This window comes from Dipodomys spectabilis, unplaced genomic scaffold, assembly GCF_019054845.1.
Source record: "Dipodomys spectabilis isolate Male_0828 unplaced genomic scaffold, ASM1905484v1 ptg000063l, whole genome shotgun sequence".
Classification (NCBI taxonomy): domain Eukaryota; kingdom Metazoa; phylum Chordata; class Mammalia; order Rodentia; family Heteromyidae; genus Dipodomys; species Dipodomys spectabilis.
The window spans coordinates 3,657,992-3,678,485 of NW_024870740.1; the positions used below are offsets into that span (position 1 = coordinate 3,657,992).

A 20,494-nucleotide genomic window follows, 5' to 3' on the forward strand; every position below is an offset into this window, starting at 1 on the left:
AACTTTTTCCTTTACCTCCTAAAAACAAGAATAAAATTGCTACTGATAGTTCTAGAATCAACCACAAGGGGGCAAACACGTCATTTGCACAATAGAGGAAAGATTAGTAAGAATAAACTAAGGCAGCTGGAAAAAATACAAGTGGAATCAGTAAGGACAGCAAGCCCCTATAAGAAAAAAATGCCAATGTGGCTCCTCAATGAGAAGATATCTGTTTAAATTTTACTTTTTGTATCTACTTTTTGGTGTTAGAGGAAAAGTACTTAAAAGTTAGAGTCAAATGTAATAAAGTCATGCATACCCGTTTCTACTATAAATGCAAATGTAGCTTTGCATGTTATACACATTTAGGAAGTATAGCATAATATTGCAATGCAGAGATATAATGTATAATGATCATACACTATATTTATTCTTATCAGAGCTTTATAAATGTACTCTTAAAGACTTTATCAAAAATACTTTTTTGTCAGGAGTAACAATATACACCTCTAATCAGGGCACCTGAGAGGCTAAGACAGGAAGATCAGGAGTTTGAAGCCACCCTTGGCTAAGAGTGAAGCTTTATCTCAACAACCACACACACACACACACACACACACACACACAGGAGTGTTCCTCATCTAAAATAATGGTGAAAGAAGGCTGTGAAACTCCTGTACAACAGCATAAAGTATATGGATTCACATTGCTGCCTTTAGCTTACTTTAGATGTCAGTTTTCAGGCCTTGTGAACCAACATAAAGTTAAAATCCATTGTAAGAGAAATGTCATAGTTATACAATCTTATCATTTGGCTTACTCAGAATTCCCACTCCATTCTGGAAACTCTGCTATAACATAAACACCCTAAATGTCCTTGGCCTTTACCCTCAATTTACTGCACTTGCAAAGAATCAAACTTGATGAAACAGATTTTTATGCTATCATATTACTTGTGTCAAACAGCTAAACAGGACTGCTGAAACCCCAGAAACCTTGCTGACTAGTCTCATTTAAATTCACAGACGCTAACTCCAAATGAACTCTTAGCAGAAAACTGAGTTCTACTCAATTCTCATTCCTTCTGTCCTACACAAGTACTTAAGAATGTCCCTATACTCACATCCCCCCATACTTCCACTCTCCAAATTCTCAGCTGCTACTTTTTTCACTGGGAATTCATGGAGGACGAGAAAAAATTTTCAAGAGCATCAAACAACATTTCTACCAGTTTTATAAGGAACTACAGGATGCCCCATGTTCCACATTCCTTCCATCTTTCAGGAAGAAATGCTGTCTTCTTATCCAAGGGCAAATTTTTTATGCTACAGTGTATTCTTCCTCTTTTGTCCACTTTACCCTCTCAATGTGTCTTCTGCCTGGCATCCTCAGTCATTTACTTTGCATTAGATCTATCCATTCATATGAAAGTGATTATCACAAAGACAAAAAATCAATTTTCATATCTTATTTTAATTACTCCATTTTCTGCTCCTTTCCAGAGCAAAATTTCTCAGAAGATGCTTGCTTTCATATTTCTACTTCTCTACCTCCCATTAATTGTACTTTGTGCTTTCCAGGCTCAGAAATTATTCTTATCAAATACATTAGTTATCTCTATGTTGCCACATCCTATACTAACTTATCTGTCCTTTTCTTATTGAATCTGTTAGAGATTTGAAGCTGTCATTAGTCCCTCTTCCTTCTAACATATTGCCTTGGTTTCTGGGGCAATTCTACCTGTCCCTAGACATAGGCTTTTGTTTGATCATCTCTACATGCTCCTCTAGCCTATACCTCCTTCCAAAGTGATTGCAGCTAGTCTAAATGCCTTTAAAAATCTATAGTCATAATATCTACCCTCTGATTTTATACTAGTATATCCATCTGTCTGATTCACATGTCCACTAAGAGCTCATCAGGATTGTAAATTTCACAAGTCCAAAATCAAACACCTAATTCCCCCCAAATTCATGACCTAAACAGCCCTAACTGATGCTTCACTTACCTGAGTCTAATCTTAACCCTTAATTCCTCTGATAATTGCACTACATGCTAACTCAGCAGTTTGGGAACACATAAAGTAGGTGCTGACCTTCTTGTAGATGTTTAACATTTAATGTGCTTAATATACCTTACTGTCATGTTTTTCAAATATCTGTTCAAATGTCTTTACCTACCTTATATAACTCCTCCCATGCCTATTCTCTTACCCTTCTCCCTCATGGGCCATTTCCACCAACTAAAATGTCTTATCAGTCATCTCTTTCTCTAGAATACCAGAGCGTGAAGAGATTCATTTATTCACTCCAGTATCTCCAGTAAACAGAGTAACAGTACTACTTGCAAAGTGCTGCATAAATACCTGCTGAATGAATCAGTATCAACCCATCTCATGGCCAAGCATGGTTCAATAATTCTTACTTTTAGTCAAGCTTACTTTACTTTTTAGTATCCTAAATTTGATTTAATAAAGAAGTAAGTATTTTTATGTATTCATGAAGAAATGAGGAATGATAAAGTCCTTTATAGACATAATTTAATGCTCCATTCATTGTATTGGAAAAGTCTTATTAAGGTGTACTTTACCCGAGAGGATGTTTTTGTTGATTTTTTAAAAATTATATTCTTAAAAATATAGAGCAGAAAAGTATAAAGAGTATTGTTTTATCTCATGACTTGTAAAGGTGATAAAATAAAACAAGCTTGAGATTTACCTGTACCACACTACAGAATATTATCATTTCTAAATATTTCACTTAAACAACATATCAAATTAAATAATGAGTTTCAATTACAAAATAGTAGCTATATCATACACATGTAGTATTATACATCAACTCCTGACTAGTAAAACAACCTGAATCCTTAGTAATGTCTATAGATACATCTCTGTTACATTTGTAGTCACTTTCCTTTTCTTTTCTTTTTTTTAAATATTTCTTTTTATTGTAAAGGTGCCTTACAGAGGGGTTATAATTACATAAGTGAGGTAATGAATACATTTCCATATGAACAATGTCACCTCTTCCCTGGTTATCTTAGGTTTTCCCTCCTGGCCCTCTCCTCCCCAAGCTGTAGAGCTCATTTTCAACAGTGTGTAGTGAATATCACTGCTGCATTTGTTCACCCTTTGTCCTACCCTTTCTGTGTTACCCTTACACTTCCCAAAACAGATGAACTTACGTAAAAGACAAAAGGTACAGATTTTTTTTTTCTGTCAGTAGTGGGGCCTGAACTCTGGGCCTGAACTCTGTCCCTCTGCTCTTTAGCTCAAGGCTAGCACTCTACCACTTGAGCCACAGTGCCACTTCCATTTTTTTCTGCTTACGAGGAATTGAACCAAGGCCTCATGGATACAAGGTAAGCACTCTACCAGCCACCTTCCCAGCCCCAGAATTTTTTTTAAGTGGCAAAGGAAAGAAGGAAAAAACAAAACAAAACAAAAAAACAGAAACCCTCTTGTTTTCATTTCTTGGGGTTCATTTCAATAAACAGCATTTTAAGTGATCATATGCACATAGCTATTGAGCCTTTGTGATCCTTTCCTGAGAATATCTCCTTTGGTCTCACTTGTGTGAATGTTTAGAGACCTGTTTAATTTATCATGTTTAGTCACTTTCCTTTTCATTAAACTCTTCTTATATCTGCCAGTATTTTTTAATAGCTAATACCAATCTTCATATAAGGAGTTTTCCTGTTACCCAGTATCATTGTTTTTATATTAATATAAAAATACTTAATCTTTCTATAATTATGTGAATAAAACTGTTTTATCACTAGTTTTTAATATCTTTTTATATGATTTTCATTAACTTCAGTAAGTGGATGCTTTTTCATGAAATTGTGAGATTTCTGTAGATTAATCAACTCAGTATATTAGCCACCCCACATATAATAATAATAAAAAAAAAGAAGCAGCACTACTGTTACAAAAACTCTCCACTTACTTTTCTTTGAACTCAGAATCTTAGTATTGATTGTCATAAGCAAAATACTCAACTGTTTCTAGTCAACCAAGTTCAGATTTAGGCAAACCCCTATGGAGACATGAGAGCAAGAGACCTGGCTGACAATGGAACGGCAGATGTTGGGGCCAAATCACCCTGACAACTCCTCTCAATAATAAATCTGAGAAGCTAATCTCTGCTAAATTGTTAATGGCTGTTAATGAGATACTCAGTTACCCTTTCTGATAGCATATTTGCATATAAATGAGCACCTTCTGGAAGGGCTCCCTTAACCCAAACAAGAGGTTCTGAATGCTGACTGGGTTTCTGGCTTTGGTTTCACATTGTTCCTTGCTGAGACTCATGACATAAGTAAACCATTTGATCTCTAATTTGAGAGCACCAAAAAGGATGCATCACCAAACTCAAAGTCAAGATTTGAAGTTAATTTTTTAAAAAAGATAATGCAATGAAAAAAAGAGGAGGAAAAGAAAAACAAATCACTTCCACCCTATCTTACACATTGAATTAAATTAATCTATATTCTAGAATGAATATCCTATAGGTTGACATCAAATATTTCCTATTTATTGTTCCTTTTCCTCCCATTTTCCTCATGTCATGTCCCATGCTATAATCTGGGAAGCATTTACATCTTGTCATTTAATGCCTAACTTTTGTCTTTTCCTAAGCACCATCAGCACACTGATTCCCTTCTACTTCATAGGGGAAAGAATCTATGTAATCATGAGAAACTGTCTATTCCTCCAGTAACTCTGCTTCACACAATGAAATCTATACCAAGGAACAAGGGGAAAACATATGGAGCTGTTCCAAATCATTACTCTTAGATGCCACTTCCTTGAATAAAATGAATGAAAAGACAAAACATTTTTTACTCTTTGGGAAAACCTGTGCAACATTATTATCCATCTTACTTTCAAATACAGGCAAAATCAGGTTATGTGTGTAAGATCCAAGGCCAGGGCTGTTTAACTATAAGAGCTCTAATGTTCAGAATTATATGTCTCTGTAGCTCCCCTTGCTTAATTATTCTCTTACTTATTAGGTCTTTAATCTCCATCATTTTATCACTAACAAATCTTTCACCTATATTATAAATTGTTAGGGGCTGAACATTTTCTGTTTTCCAAGGGGTTTAGAAGTATTATGATAGAAACCCACCCAAGAGGTAAAAAAGCATATTTGTTGTGTGTGATTGCCCTTTAAGTTCTGTAGCAAGGCAATTTTCTATCACCTAATCCCTGTGTTGTTCAAATAATCCTATTTTACTATTCTTTTGTTTTTGTCTTTCTTTGTGACCCACTGACAATATGAGACAGCTCAAAATAATGTATGTAGTAAATAAAATGTGGCATGAAAATTGCAAACATTACAAATTTTAAAATGCAGTAATCAAGGTATTTACAAAACAAATTCATAATGTAGAAATAAGGGACTTTAAACTCATTAACATATAGCAGTGGTTGTGTTTGCCAATATATTTTAAAATTGTGACACCTAGGGCCAGATTCTGGTAGCTAACATCTGTAATTTTCCCTATTCAGAAAGCTGAGATCTGAGAATCCTGGTTCAAGATCAGCCTGGGCAGAAAAGTCCATGAGCCTCTTAATACCAAAAAGCCAGAAGTAGAGCTGTGATTCATAGCAGAGTACTTGCCTTGAGCAATAAATAAATAAAGCTACAATACCTAGGCTATGAGGTCAAGTCCTAATACCAGCACACACACACACAAAAATAACATCTGGGGAATAATGAATCTTTATGTTGCTATAACTATAGACTAGAATTAAATGATTGAGTAAATTAAGAATGGATAGTAGGAACCACATATCTCACTTTTGGATTGGGGATTTACAGAAAAACCTAGAAAAGTAGAATGTATTTGTTGGAGGCATCATTGTGCATTCATAATTAGTTACAGATTAAGATACAGATGGATACACGAAGACACATTTGTAGATATGCATATAGACATGATTAATATTTGTTTTACTGGACAAGAAAACCTATTCAAAACAACACCCTGTTACCAATAAATGAATACATCTGGAGCCCAGGTCTTGGGTTCTGGTATCATTTTCCAATAAATAGAACCAGGGGTCATTTTAGGATGGAGCAGGAAACATACAAAATGAGCCTGGAAAACCTTGTAATATCAAGGAATTGTTGTGCACACAGGCATACATACACAATATTAAGTAATTATTAACTATAACGCACATCAAAGGGGTAGGACAAAGGAATGTAGACTCTAACTAAAAGAAGTCCCAATGGCCAAAGCTAGAGTAATTTGAGCAATAAAAAAAACATTAAATTATTACTTAAAGTATTAATGTACATCCATGAATTCCATACTAATAAAAATAATTGAATAAAATGATCTTTGAGGGAGAGTACACAACATACCATACAGAAGAATTCCACACATTTTTATACACTTTTTCTTCTTAGAATTTGAGTAAAAGTCCTTAATTCTTAGATTTGAGCTTCACATAGTGACTTGTGATCGCAGAGGATAGCCATTAACTTTATATTGGCAAAATCTGGCAAGTACTATCTCAGCAAGTGAAAAAGATAAACATCAACTGTCATAAATCACATTGACAGCATTTAATCTTGCTTTGCTGGATGAAAGGGCACTTTACCTCTGTGGATATCTGCTCAATATCCCACAACCCTGCTCTTTCACAAGAATAACAAGAGACACAGGGCAATAATAGCATGATATCCTATAAAATGCTTGACTGCTACTCATCAAAGCTGCCAATGTAAGGGAAAGAGTGGGTGGAGGAGAGAGAGAGGAAAAGAGGGAAGGAAGGAGGGAGGGGGGGAGAGAGAGAGCGAGAAATGAAACTATCAGCCAAGAGGAATCTAAGAGGTTATCACAAATAAGTATAATGTAGTATCCTAATTATAGTATATATACTATATATGTATTATATACTACATATAATATGTATTATATTATTTTGAGATAGCTATATAAACTGTAACAAGGAATTAATTTCTACTGGTAACAAAAGTTACAAATGTATTTTATATTTTGTGTTTTGTTTCCAGTATGTATATTTAAAAAGCATTTTTAATTTTTAATTTCAACAAGAGATAAGTAAAAATAAAGACGCAATTGTCTCATCTATAGTCTGCAATACTAAAGTATATTCATGCATACTAGTTATTGATTTAGATTAAGAATCCCCAGTCCCGTGATAATATTTATGGTTAAATTTTATGAAACCGAGTCTCAGAAAGATGAGCTACGTGTTCTAGCTCAGAACAGAGAAATTCTGAGTTTTGTTGGAACTCTCTTGGTTATTTCTTAATTTGGGAAATAATAAAGACTAATAGGAATATTCCTTTAGTAAACCTTCTTCCTTCACCTTCTGCAATTGCACTCTACCCTGCTGAACAAATTCTTCTGGACCTAGTGTTATGTAGTTCCAACATCAAGAAAAATTAAATGAGGAAACTCTACCTTCATACAACCCTAGTGTCAAGGAGAATCCCTGCTTGGAAATAACTCTGTTTGGGAAAGGCTTGTGGGTCAACTGCAAAGAATAATGCTAGGGCTTTCCCCCCTAAAACACTCAAATTCCAAACTGTTGGTATGATCGATAATTTGGGTGAAGAAGCAAAGAGGCAACAAGAAGGGAGAGAGAACAACCTTGTTAATAGCGGGTACCAATTTAAAGATAGGTGGGAGGGGATTATATGCAAATATCACATTCCCAAAGCAAATTCTGCTAAATCCATTTGCAAAGAAAGTCACTGCAATCCGTACATGTGCGTTCAATGTCTGGTTTCCAAATGTTATACCTGTCAGCAGTGCAAGCTGCCTATGTAGATGGGAGGAAGGGAAGAGAGTGGAGGAGAAGACAGAATAGAGTAAGGTGGTAGAGGGAACATCTGTGCACCACAGCAAAAGATTAAAAAAGAAAAGAGAATAAAAATGTAAAAAAATCCTGGTGTTTCTTGAATCCTTGCTCTGGTCATCCCATTTCACCTTTCCTTTAGGACATTCCCGTTCTATCAGTTAGCAGAGAGATGCCAGCTTTCATGATTGCTAGCTTAGCTGTGTGTGTGTGTGTGTGTGTGTGTGTGTGTGTGTGTGTGTGTGTGTGAGGTGGAGTTTGTTCAAGAGGGGTTTAGACAGTTAATTCAAAATATTTTCAGAGCGTTTGTATGTATCTATCTCAAAAGAAAACCTTAGCTCTCAGTTTCAGCGAAATGAACAATACTGATAAGATGCAGAAGAGGGGAAACCCACAGTCAGATGGAGCTGTCCACGCAGCCAGACTGACAGGGGAGCGCTGCGAAGAAGGACGCTCTGCAGATCAAGTGTCCCGGCCTCTTCTCCTTTAGAACACAATCCATCGACGCTGCATCTGCAAAAACAGAAATAGAAACTAAATCTACAATGCGCCGGGGAAGCGCGTTTCTGGCTGTCTTTCCCCCCAGGCCGGTAGAAGTGCGTCTCCCCCCGCAGGCCGCGCGGAATGTGGTGATCCGACGGGGGGGATGACTTCATACGGCCGGAGCTGGGCGGCGGGAGCGGCAGCTGCAGCTGGCAGGTGGGGTGGGGGCCCGGCAGGATCTGACCGTGCGCGCGGTGCGGGGCGGTGCGGCCGGGCGCGGTGGGACTGCAGCCTCGGGCAGCGGGAGCCCGGGACCAGCGCTGACTCGATCCTGGGAAGGTAAGCAGCTTGGCTATTATTAGCATTGGCCGAGGTGCTCGGAGCTTTCCACCCTGGGGGCGGGGGGAGGGGGCGGGAATGGGGTTTGCAGCAGCGCGGGGAAGGAGAGGGATAGCCCTGCTGCATTCTGCACCGGGAACGGGTGTAATAACTGGGATTGAAATGTTAATCAGCCAAGTGCTCGAGATTGGAGGAGCTGTGTTACTGGGCAAACAAAGGCGCCTTTCAGCATGTCTACTCTTCTTAAAGATGATAACCATTTCAATGCTGGATTTGCTTAGACTCTGAAGTGGATTGGAAATGTGAACATAATTTGAGTGCCTCTTTCATCTTTCTGCTTTCAATTGATTATCGCTGGGTTTGGAGCAGCAGGTCGTTGGCTACAGGCTGGGGAAGTAATCAGAAATCTTGGTGCTCTTCATACCATCCTGAGTCCTCTCTCTTCTCATTTTCAGACTGGGTCTATGTTCATCTCAATGTCGCAGCACCTGCTTCAATTCTGAGCCTTTTCAAAGAGTCTCTTGGTAAGGGAGAAACTTCTTACATATTGTAGAGTTCAGCTTGGCTAGGGCAGCATTTGACATCTCCTTTCTTTCATTTTCAGTCGATTTTGTCAATCCTTGCACTGATCTTTTGGGGGAGGATGCCCAGTGTCCATTCCCAAGCCAACTCTTGTCAGCTCTTACCTAGACTCAGTGCCATGGACGACTGTCAAGGACCCAGACAGGAATCCCTGCTGGGTATTCTCTCTCTCTCTCTCTCTCTCTCTCTCTCTCTCTCTCTCTCTCTCTCTCTCTCTCTCTCTCATTAATTGCCAGTGTCTTTTCCCCAAATACATAGGAAGCAGCAGCCTGTTTTCACTTACATGCTAAGATGTTTTTCCATAACTTTCTTAATTGTTGTCACTATGGTTGGCTACTAGAAGGTTTGAGAGAACAAACAGAATGTATGGGCTTTGCAGACTGCATCCTAGATATAAATCTAAGTGGAAGTAAACTGAATGCTAAGCTCTCCAGTTTTTCTTGCACTGTTGATAGTTTCAAGACAAATAGCTGATAGAGTTTAGGGCAAATCCAAACAGTAGTGAATTTGCCATTGCCTTTCTAGGTAACCAAGAATGAATTTCCAAAGGTCATTTCCCCATAGGCAATGAGAAAGCTATGGAGCTGCCCAGTATAAGCCTCAGTCTATTTTAGTATCCTTAGATTTCTCTGTCCATTTGTAGGTTCTCCCCACTTGTCCTCGGGTGTCTTCTGTAGGCCCCTGCTGCTGAGCTCAATTCCTTATGCTTATTGCCATTTGAATAATTTGCTGTGAAATAGCTAAGATGGCTGTGAGGGGGGATTGCAAATGTGCTACTTCATCAATAGGACAGTTGCGATATGACAGATCTTGGGGTGTCTATGTGACAATATTGTATTTAGAAAGATATCCATTACCTTTAAACTTGAAATTAGAGAGTCAATTTGGCTCAACAGCAATTCAAGTTTATTTTAGTAAATTAAAATAGATTATTGAAGAGAGTTTCTAGCTAAAAGTGTACCTCTGCTCACCTTCTTTTCCCAATACTGATGTTTATTTAGATAGATACTTGTTCTGAAATGTTATGGTAATTCTAGTATATATTAGTGTAATTTTTCTAATAAATACATATATATATTCTAATAAATACATATATATATGTATTCTAGTATATATTAGTGTAATTTTTCTAATAAATACATATATATGTATTTATATATATATATATATATGTACTTCCTTCAGAAAGATTTGAATTTGTTTATTTGTCTCCAGGTTCAGTGTATGGGTACAGGGAGTACAAGTGCCCAATAGAAATTAGCCTACCTCATGAACTGTCCTCTAGGATCTAAAAGATTTCAGGGCTATTTGTTTGTTTATCATTATTGTAATTACTATGTATTGAGCATTTTTCTTTGGATTTGAAAAACTATGCTTTTGAGAATGTTGAACCAGGTGTACCAACTCGAAGAGGTAACAAAGAAAAAGATCAAAATAAAAACTTTCTAATTTTATCACCATTCATTCCTACTTCTAAAATACTTAACTAATTAAAACATTGTTCTCAAGAATAACTAATGGCAAAAAATAATTATTTTTAATAATTAGCTCAAAATATACTTAACATAAACTATTCAGTGATCTGCAGTGCTAAGATTCTTTTTCTGAGAGAAGACCATTGATGAAGAATATCTTAATAATGTTAGGAGTTGAAAGTATCTATGATGGGGTTCCTGAATAAATTGAAATCTGTGGGTTGAAATAAGGCCAGTACCAAAGAATTGGTGCATCTCAAGTTGCCAGAATACCTGCCAGTGTATCACAGGAGAGACTTACAGGTGAGATTACTCCACTAAAGTTGGAGAAACCTCATTGAAAAATAAATAAAGCTATTAAATTTAATGGTCACTTTAGATAAACTGTGAAAGATAATTAAATTTAAGGGATGAATGAATTTAGAACTAGGTATCTCTGAATAATATGGAGAAATGTCTCAAAATTTAAGTCTCTGTGCAGAAACGTCTGTATGATTTTGTGATTAGAATTGAATTGTGACATTATTTCCTACCTTAATTTCTTTGAGAAAGGAAAGCTTAATTGGCTAGTGTTCAGAAAGGAAGGAAGAATGGAAAATGGGATGATATATGTATGATTAGATGCTAAATGGACTGTAGACATTTTGGTGGATTTGACAAGATACAATCAAAATCAATCAATCACTTCCCAGTTACACTGACAAACAACACATTTAGTCTGGAAGGCACTATTATCATCAGCTTTTAGTACAAATTGAGAAGTCAAGTTGACTTCTTATAACAAAAAAATCACCTTCCATATCACTATGGAACTATAGTATTGTATTATTGACATTAGCAACAATTGAAATAGCCTTATCTTGAGATTTTGAAGAATGGAAAAGAATAAAGGCAGGACTAGGACTGAACAGAAAAGCTATTCTATTTACTTAGTGCCTCCACTTAGAATGAGTGCAAATTAGTACTTTTGAAGGATGCCAATGAGCATTTCATTGACAGAAATCTGTAATATTTCCTCTTGTTTAGTATGAGTAACACATAATATGTACCAGATGCTGTGTTTCGCTTGATCCAGTTTCTTGGTAATCCTCTTAAAGTACCTCATGTCCAGCTTGAACCATGTGGTCTTTATTTTGCATGTGGGACTCCTGATACCATGCCTATATATATCCACCCTTTCTCTTAGACCATTCTTCTAGGCAGGAAAGGTTTTCACTTCTGACACTGCACTTCCATGAATCCTTCCCTCTACCCACCTTCCTTCCCCCAATCTGCTAAGAATACTTTTCCCTTGTCTATATTCCTATCAAATTTCTATAGGAAATTTTGGTTTTTCTTTCATGTGAACATGCTTTTTCTACTTATCTAACATACCCTTAGTTAACAGGGACAAGAACTGAACTAAAACTCATGCTACAGTGCCTAGTTGGGAATATGTGTAGTCGGTGTTCAACAATTTGAGTTTAATAAAAAATAAGTTATTCATATAAAGTTAAATATCTACCCATCTATTCTCCAGAACTACTAAGTTACAATAAAAAAAATCTTTATACAATAGCAAATACTAATAGCATCATGAAGAAGATATGTACCTGATCTTCGTGTGCTTGCTCTGAGTAGGGCCAGGTACCTTCTACTATACAAGCACTTATCTTGTTTTGAGGCATTTTCATAAGTATTATATGATAATTTCACATCGAGAAAAATGTGGCCGAGAGATGTCACCTAAATGGCACAAATTCTTTCTTTGTTACCAGGCTGCTCTTTCAAGTGTAATGCAGTGAAAAGAAAGCATTTTAAAAACATAAGGTCAGAGCCTTCAAAGTAATTTTAAATTGTTTCCTGATTCATCTTTCTAGTGTTCCTTAAGTGTGTGGGTGTTACCATCCCTTTAACAATTCAATGACTGATATGCATTCTTCCCACAAGTAAACACACACACACACACACACACACACACACACACACACACACACACACACACGTATACTGTCCCTCCCCCAGGCTTTTGATTTCACAGTTATATGCTTTTAGGAGTCCAGTAAAGCCCTCTATGAAGGGTTAAAGACTGTCTACTTTGAGCTTAGTGACAATATGTGCTTCTTTTGTTAGCTCAGACATTTCCCACACTTACTGTGATTTCTCCTTCCTCTGTTCTTTCTGCCTTAGAAACTGGAATGAGAGTCCTCACACTAGTATTGCCATAGGCAGCTGAGATGTCTAGGAAGCAAATGCCAGTGATAAGAGTGATTCAGAAAATCTTGATTCATGGAAAAAGGCATCCTAGAAGGAGCTCTGAGTGTTGCACATTGCAGATGATTTATTTAGGGTTTTCCAATCAAAACCATTTTTACATGAAAGAGCCAGTTTTCTCAGATTAGAGTACCACACTGCCAAATATGTAGAAGAACATTGCCAGCAGTTGACTGGTATAGTCTACTTTGAAATATATTCATTTCACTTCAGATGGATTTATATCTGCCTCACAAACTATTTATTCCTGCCTTCAGTAATATATTTGCTTTTTCCAAATTAAGGAAAGAACAAGTTATGCTTGGCTCTCCTAAATCCTAAAACGACTGTCACCCTAAACAGCTGCAATCACCTTAGGTAAACAAAACTGCCTACATTCTTAGCTGATATTTAAAGGAGCTGAAAATAGCTAACAAAGTTCCAGTTGAATTTAGCACACAAAAAGACAGAGAAAGTATAACATTAATCTAGGGGAAAAAGAAGAAGGACAGATGAAAGCACTCAAAAGACCTTTTGTGAATCCAAAATATGATAGTAATTGTACAAACTCATAAACGATATTAAAATATCACTTACATAACCTGCCAAGTATGAGGTAACTTTATGCCTTAATTTTATAGTATATTTTAATGTTTTAATTTTTTGCTGTGGTAGAATATACACCCATTAGGGGAATTAATTGCATGTAGATGGACACCAGTGGCTCACATCCGTAACTCTGGCTACTCAGGAGGCTGAGATCTGAGAATAATAACTCAAAGCCAGCCCAAGCAGGAAAGTACAAGAGACTCTTACCTCCCATTAGCCACCAAAAATCTAGAAAAAGAGCAGTAGTTCAAGTGGCAGAGCACTAGCCTTGAGTAAAGAAATCTCAGGGACAGTCCCCACGCTCTGAGTTCAAGCCCCAATGTAGACACACACACACACACACACACACACACACACACACACACACTCAAATGTGTGTATACTTTAAATATAAATTGTATATGATAAGTTTTATATCACTAAAATTAATGGTAAATATATTTAAATTAATATATAAAATCTAACCATTTTAACTTTTCAGTATACAGTTCACTAGTAGTAAATACATTTACTACTAGTGATGATTGTATATGTAAATATTGGACAATCATAACACTACCTACTTTCAGAAGTTTGTCGCCATTTCCAACTAAACTGTTAAATAATAACCTGTTATTATTTAGTCTTTAAGTGTCCTTTAGCCCCAAAGCAACTCCATTCTGCTTTGTGTGCTTATGAATTTACCTATTTTAGGTGTCACATAAAAATGGAGCCAACAAAATTTGTCTTATTGTATCTGCTTTACACCCTTAGCATATTTTCAAAGTTTATCTATATTGTGTCATAAATAAGAATTTACCCCACTTTATTTTACTATCTCGTTTTGTATATGCCAGATTCTGTAATTTTTATTTTATAATTTATATTTTCAAAACACTTTAACTCCGCAATCTTTATATTGCCTTAAAGATGCTTAGCATATAACACTCTCTAATTGTTGCTATCAGAATGCTTTAATCAAAACATATTGATAAATATTTACTAAATTCAAAGTTATTTTGTGATTTTAAGATATGTGGTCATGCACAAAGTGGTATATATTTCTTTTTATGTTGATGCTTTTCACTTTTGATGGAAGAACATCGGGAGTGCTGCACAATTGTATGGCATTATTGTGTTACAGATTATGCCCAGACATTTATAGTTGGATAAACATTTAAGCTATAAAAATATTTTATCTGTTATTATACAAATAATACTTTATATGTTCTAGAATGATGTAAACTATCTTAAGATGAAAGCAAGCATTATAATGGAATCCATTTATCATAATATGAACAAGGAAATATTCTCATTTTTGTCATTTCCAGTTCATGGAGGAAAAATATTTTAAATAATTATTTCATATCTTTCTGCAACACATTCATCATTTATGAATATTGCAGAATATATAACAGAAGTCAACCACATATTATAAGAAAAATTTATAATGGTAGAACTATTAATAGTTATTTTCTTTTGTGTTACTCTCTAGCAATGGGTCATTTTTTTCTAATCCTAATCTAACCTTTGCCCCATTTAAAAAATTATGTATGATAAGTCTTTGTTTTTTTCTTCTGTTCTCCCTCTGTATACTTTTAAAATTTATCTTGAAACAGAATAAAACCCCAATGAGAATGTCTTACTTAAGTTGTATTACACAGTATTTGGAATCTGTGACGTATCAACATAATTAGCCAGATTTAACTACTCTCCTCATATACTTGTATTGAATGAATTGGGCAGGAGAGGAGAAACAGAAGTGTACTGGAGATAGCATCATGTTTTATTTGTCTTAGACCATGCTAAAAGAGCAAGTATGAAGCAATATGACTTATAGTGGATTTTTTGTATATATTTTTCATTGTAAAGATACTGTACAGAGGGATTACAGTTACATGAGTAAGGTACTTAGTTCATTTCCTATCAAGCATTGTTACCCCCTCTGTTGTTTTCCCCCTACCATCCCTTTTCACCCCACCTTCCCAGCTCCTCCCCCCCCACCCCCAAGTTGTAAAGTTCGTTTTCAACATAGTGTCTTGTACATCTCCTTGTTACAATGGGTCAACCTGTATCTTTATTTCAGCATTTTGTTCTTTCCCTTTCCCTCCCCAAATTAGAAAACACATATATACAAGATGCAGGGCACTGGAATCAAATGCAGTGAAAACAGGGGTTATACCATGGGGGAAGAACATACAAGAGAAACAAAAAAAATCATATAGTACATTATATATACATTAAAAACAACAGCAAGAAAGATAATACCCCTTATGTTCCTATCTTGGGGTTCATTTCACTTAGCATCATCTTTTATGGTTATATGTACATAGCTTTTGACCTTTTCTGCTTCTCCTAGACTTACAATAGTTATTGCTAATAAGGGATTGTTATATTTAAGAAATATTTAGAACAAAGAAATTATAAAACTGTTTATAAATAGGTAAACATGTTGTGCAATGTACTGACTCTAGAAGCATCAGAACAGTATAGTACACTTTTTCTTTAGTTGATAGAGTAGAGAGACTTATTGTTAAGCATTTCTCTCTTTTTTTGTATTTTATTAAGATTTGGTTGGCCCTCTTTGAAAAGCAAAGTTAAATAAGCATTGCAATCTCTGTCTGAAAAAGTAGCAACAAGGCTACACCTTAAACAATACACTGCAATGCCCAAGAGACAAAAGAGCACAGCACTCATTTTGTGGCTATTGCAATAATAGTGCAGCACAATCTGCTGATTTCTTTCTGTTACACAATGCAGAATCTGATTTAAATCCAAGACTCAGTATGATTTTCAATGCTGTTTCTTATGCTATACTTTTATCCATGATCTTCCAGTAACTGAATTATATAGTAGAAAATAGCCAGATTTCAATATACTTATCCATTTACAAAAGTTAATGGTGTTAGGACTTGCAAAACACTGCCCAAGGTGAGCTGGTGAATATCTAGTGGAATCATTGAGAGAAGTCTTTCCTCCTTACCCAATTCTAACTTCAGATTTAAAAACTGGCTGACTGTTAGAGAAGGAAGATTGATGTATGGTTTCCTAATTAAATAGTCTATTCACTAGAGAATAACACATTTTCAAGAAGGATTTATTCTGAAAAAAATTTGTTAGCAGTATTCTGGAAAATAAATTGTGATAAGCCACTGTCATCTAAGCTAATCTCTCATCTTCCTTCCAAGAAAATGAGCTCCTGCTGCAACAACTGCCTTCATCAAATCTGTATTTTCCAATAACATGATGAAATACTCAATAACAAAAAATCAGGTATTCAAGTGTATACAAATGTACTAATTGAAATGTTGCAGATTCAAGGGAAAACTAAAATAATGTAATCTTTTACAAAGGCAAAATCCATGTTCAACAAAATAAACACCAGGGAACAGGTGCTTTAAAGGGGTGGGATGGGGTCATGAGGAAAAGAGTAGAAGTAAATGAAGAGGAGAAGGGGGTGTGGGTGGGTAGAATGCAGTCAAAAATTCAGTGTATATACTACAAGATTAATTTTAAAAAGTGAGAGAAGTGGGGGGTAGGGAGGGGTGGATAAGGATTTGTTGAAAGGGGTGATATAAATCATTATGCATTGTTATAAACTGTTCCTTAATAGCAACCATTTTTTACAACTACTTAATTTTTTTTAAAATGAGGGAAAAACAGAATGATAGGAAAAGCCAAGTGCCCGTGGCTCATGCCTGTAATCCTAGCTACTCAGAAGGCTGAGATCTGAGGATCACAATTCTAAACCAACCTAGGAAAGAAAGTCTATAAGACTCTTATCTCAGAAAAAGCCAAAAAGAACACTGTGGTTCAAGTGGTAGAGCACTAGTCTTGAGCACAGAGAGGATCAGGTTCAGCGTCCAGGTCCTGAGTTCAAGCTACCGGACCAGGAAACAAGAGTGATAAGAAAGCAGAACAAGCTCTACTGGGGGACAATTGGGACACATTTAAGAGGAAGGGGGAAGGAGACTTGAGAAGGTGAATGAGGCTGAATATCCTAAATATCTTCCTATACTTTATATGTGTGTGTGAAAGTAGAACTATAAAACTTGTTGAAATTGTTTTAAGAGGAACAAGGAATGATAGAGGTGGTATGTTTGACTGAGGTACCTTTTAAGCATATATGGAAATGTCCAAATGAAACAAACTCTCTTCTTGTACAACTCATGTGATAATTTAAAGTCTTAATTTTTTAAATGTGCTTTTCTAACTGAGATATACAGTGAAGCTAATGTTCTTATTTTAATCACATAGGAGTACTTGTGTAATTGCCTAGTGACCAGTACTGAAAGGTGATGAGAGATTAAAAGGACACATTGAGAACCTCCATTTATAAAAGCTGGATAAGACGTAGGTGGCAATCCTATAGGAGAGAAATATAAATGGCATTCTTTCATTTCTCCAGATTAGACAGCAACAGGATTACAAAGCAAGGCATGAAATAGAAGTGTTTGATATATTTTATAAATGTTACACTTTCTAGGTAGTTCATCAGTGTAACATATAGTAAGGACTCTGTAAATATAACTCATTATTTTTTATAATAGTAAACCATTAACAGCATAAAATTTTCTTTAGCTCATTGGTTATTCTTGCTTTTGTAAAGACATTCTTAAAATATTGGTGGAACTGGGTGAATAACATTTAATTTTTATTTTATTTATTTTTTTGTGTCCGGTCGTGGGGCCTGAACTCTGGGCCTGGGTGCTGTCCCTCAGCTCTTCAGCTCAAGGCTAGCGCTCTATCACTTGAGCCACAGCGCCACTTCTGGCTTTTAACATTTAAATTTTAAAATCCATTTTGAAATAAATTATTGGTACCCCATATAAAAGCATCATAATTTTTGTAAGTGGAGTCACCAAGTATGGATAAGAATACCTTCCCATTGTTTCTTTTCAAATCTATGCTTCTTTCTAAATTCATAAGATAGGAATTAAGGATAACATATTAACATTTGAAATCTATCTAGTGGGCAGTTCAAAATCACAGAAAACCTACAAGAGAAAACAAAGGACATTCATTCCCCTTGTTTCTTCAAGGAAAACAGGTGTAGACTCAGAAAATTGCAAATTGAATGTATCCTTTTTTATGTTAAAATATTTGCAGTTCCTTTATTCTGTATGTTTTTCAATCTCACTTATCTTGCAGTCTAAAAATCATAGAGGAAGTGAATCACACTCAGTTGAAAATGTATCTCACTTGCATGAAAGTATGACCTAGTGGAGCTGTAACCTCTTCATTGGCATTGTGAGATTACTATTTCAGCACAGCAATTAAATCTGATACTAGATGACCTGTTTGGTTATTTTTAAGATCCAACAACAAGTACCAACAATGTCTTTAAAGTACAGTGATCTCTGACTGATTCTCTTTCTGTGTTTTTTCCTTCTTTCTTTCTTCCTTACTTCCTACTTCCTTTGTTGTTTCTGGAGCTTGAACTCTGAGGTGGGGTAATATCTCTGAGCTCTTCAGCTAAGGCGAGCACTCGACCACTTGAGCCACAGTGCCACTTCTGGTTTCCTGGTGGTTAATTGGAGATAAGAATCTCATGGACTTTCCTGCCCGGGCTGGCTTTGAACCATGATCCTCAGATCTCAGTCTCCTGAGTAGCTAGGATTACAGGTGTGAGTCATCAGTGCCAGGCTTCTTCCTTCCTTTCTTATAAAGGTGATGTATAGAGGGTTACCCTTACATAAGTAATGCAATGAGTACATTTCTTGTCAAACATTGTTACCCCCTCCCTCACATTCTCCTACTTTCCCTCCCCCAGACTCCTCTCACCCACATGTTGTATAGTTCATTTCAAACATAGTGTCTAGTGAATATCACTGTTAAATTGGTTCACCCTTTGTCCCACCATTTCTGTGACTCCCCTTCCCTTCCCAAATCAGATAAACTTATATACAAGACAAAAGGTACAGAAATAAAAAAGTGACAACAAGGAATAAACCAAAGGAGGGGGGTAGAACAGCAAACAGTACAATAAAAGAACTTACTGTTTCCATTTATTGGAGTTCATGTCAATAAGCATCATTTTATATGGTCATCTGCATATAGCTATTGAGTCATTGTGGTCTTTTCCTAAGAATATTCTCCTTTGTCCTCACTGTGAGATGTTTAGAGTGCTATTTAATTAATCATGTCCAAGTATAATTATTTGTCTTTTACTATCCATTGGATTAACTTGTAGATTTATAGACATAATCTAGTTATTACAAATGAGGGAAAACATGTAGCCTATGTTACTTTGGTCTGGCTTAGTTTGCTTAATAAGTATAATGGTTAGCACTCTGGACTGTTTATTTTCATTGATAGAGTCCTGATGACTACCTTTGTCCAGATGTAGTCTTTTAGGAATTGGTTTTGTGCTTTGAATCTACTGGCTAGCTGGGTGACTTACAATAAGTTACCTATCCTCTGTGATTTGTTTCCTAATATTTAAAATGGAGAAATCCAAGGGTGGTTGTGAGAATTAAAGGTAACTTAATAAGCAAAGTATGGTGATGCACGCCTATATTCCCAGCCAGACCCTCCACCTAACAATAACCAAAATGATCATATGACATAGAAGAGAATTTACTGCAATTTCTAAAATAATTCATTGTAAGAGTAAACATTTTCACTCTGTAATTTTTCATTCTCATATACAATAACAAACTCATTATCACATATTTTCCCAAGTGTTTATGAACTTTATTCTATCTCTTTCCAATGTAACTTGTTTGGTATGTGTGAAGTACTGGAGTTTGGGCTTGAATTTAGAGTTCCATGCTCTCTGCCTAACTTTGTTGATTTTAGCTAGTGCTCTATCACCTGAGCCAGTCGCTAGACTGGCATTTTGCTGCTTAACTGGAAATGGAGCCTCACCAACTTTTCTGCATAGGCTGGCTTCAGACTCTCTAGGACTCAGCTTGCTGAGTAGCTAGAATTACAGGTATTTGCCTGTAACTAATCTTTGAAATGA

The 20,494-nt window shown here is 36.0% G+C and overlaps 1 protein-coding gene across 2 annotated transcripts in view; it reads left to right on the forward strand.

The window, feature by feature from the left end:
* Positions 1-8,525: 8,525 nt before the first annotated feature.
* Pkia (cAMP-dependent protein kinase inhibitor alpha) overlaps positions 8,526-20,494 on the forward strand; it is a 78,252-nt gene continuing 66,283 nt past the window's right edge. The window contains exons 1-2 of one of the 2 annotated variants that reach the window (XM_042680676.1): positions 8,526-8,650; positions 9,106-9,174. The gene's annotated coding sequence lies outside the window, so the exon portion shown is untranslated. The remainder of the gene's footprint in view (positions 8,651-9,105; positions 9,175-20,494) is intronic. The other variant, XM_042680675.1, reaches the window with a different exon arrangement.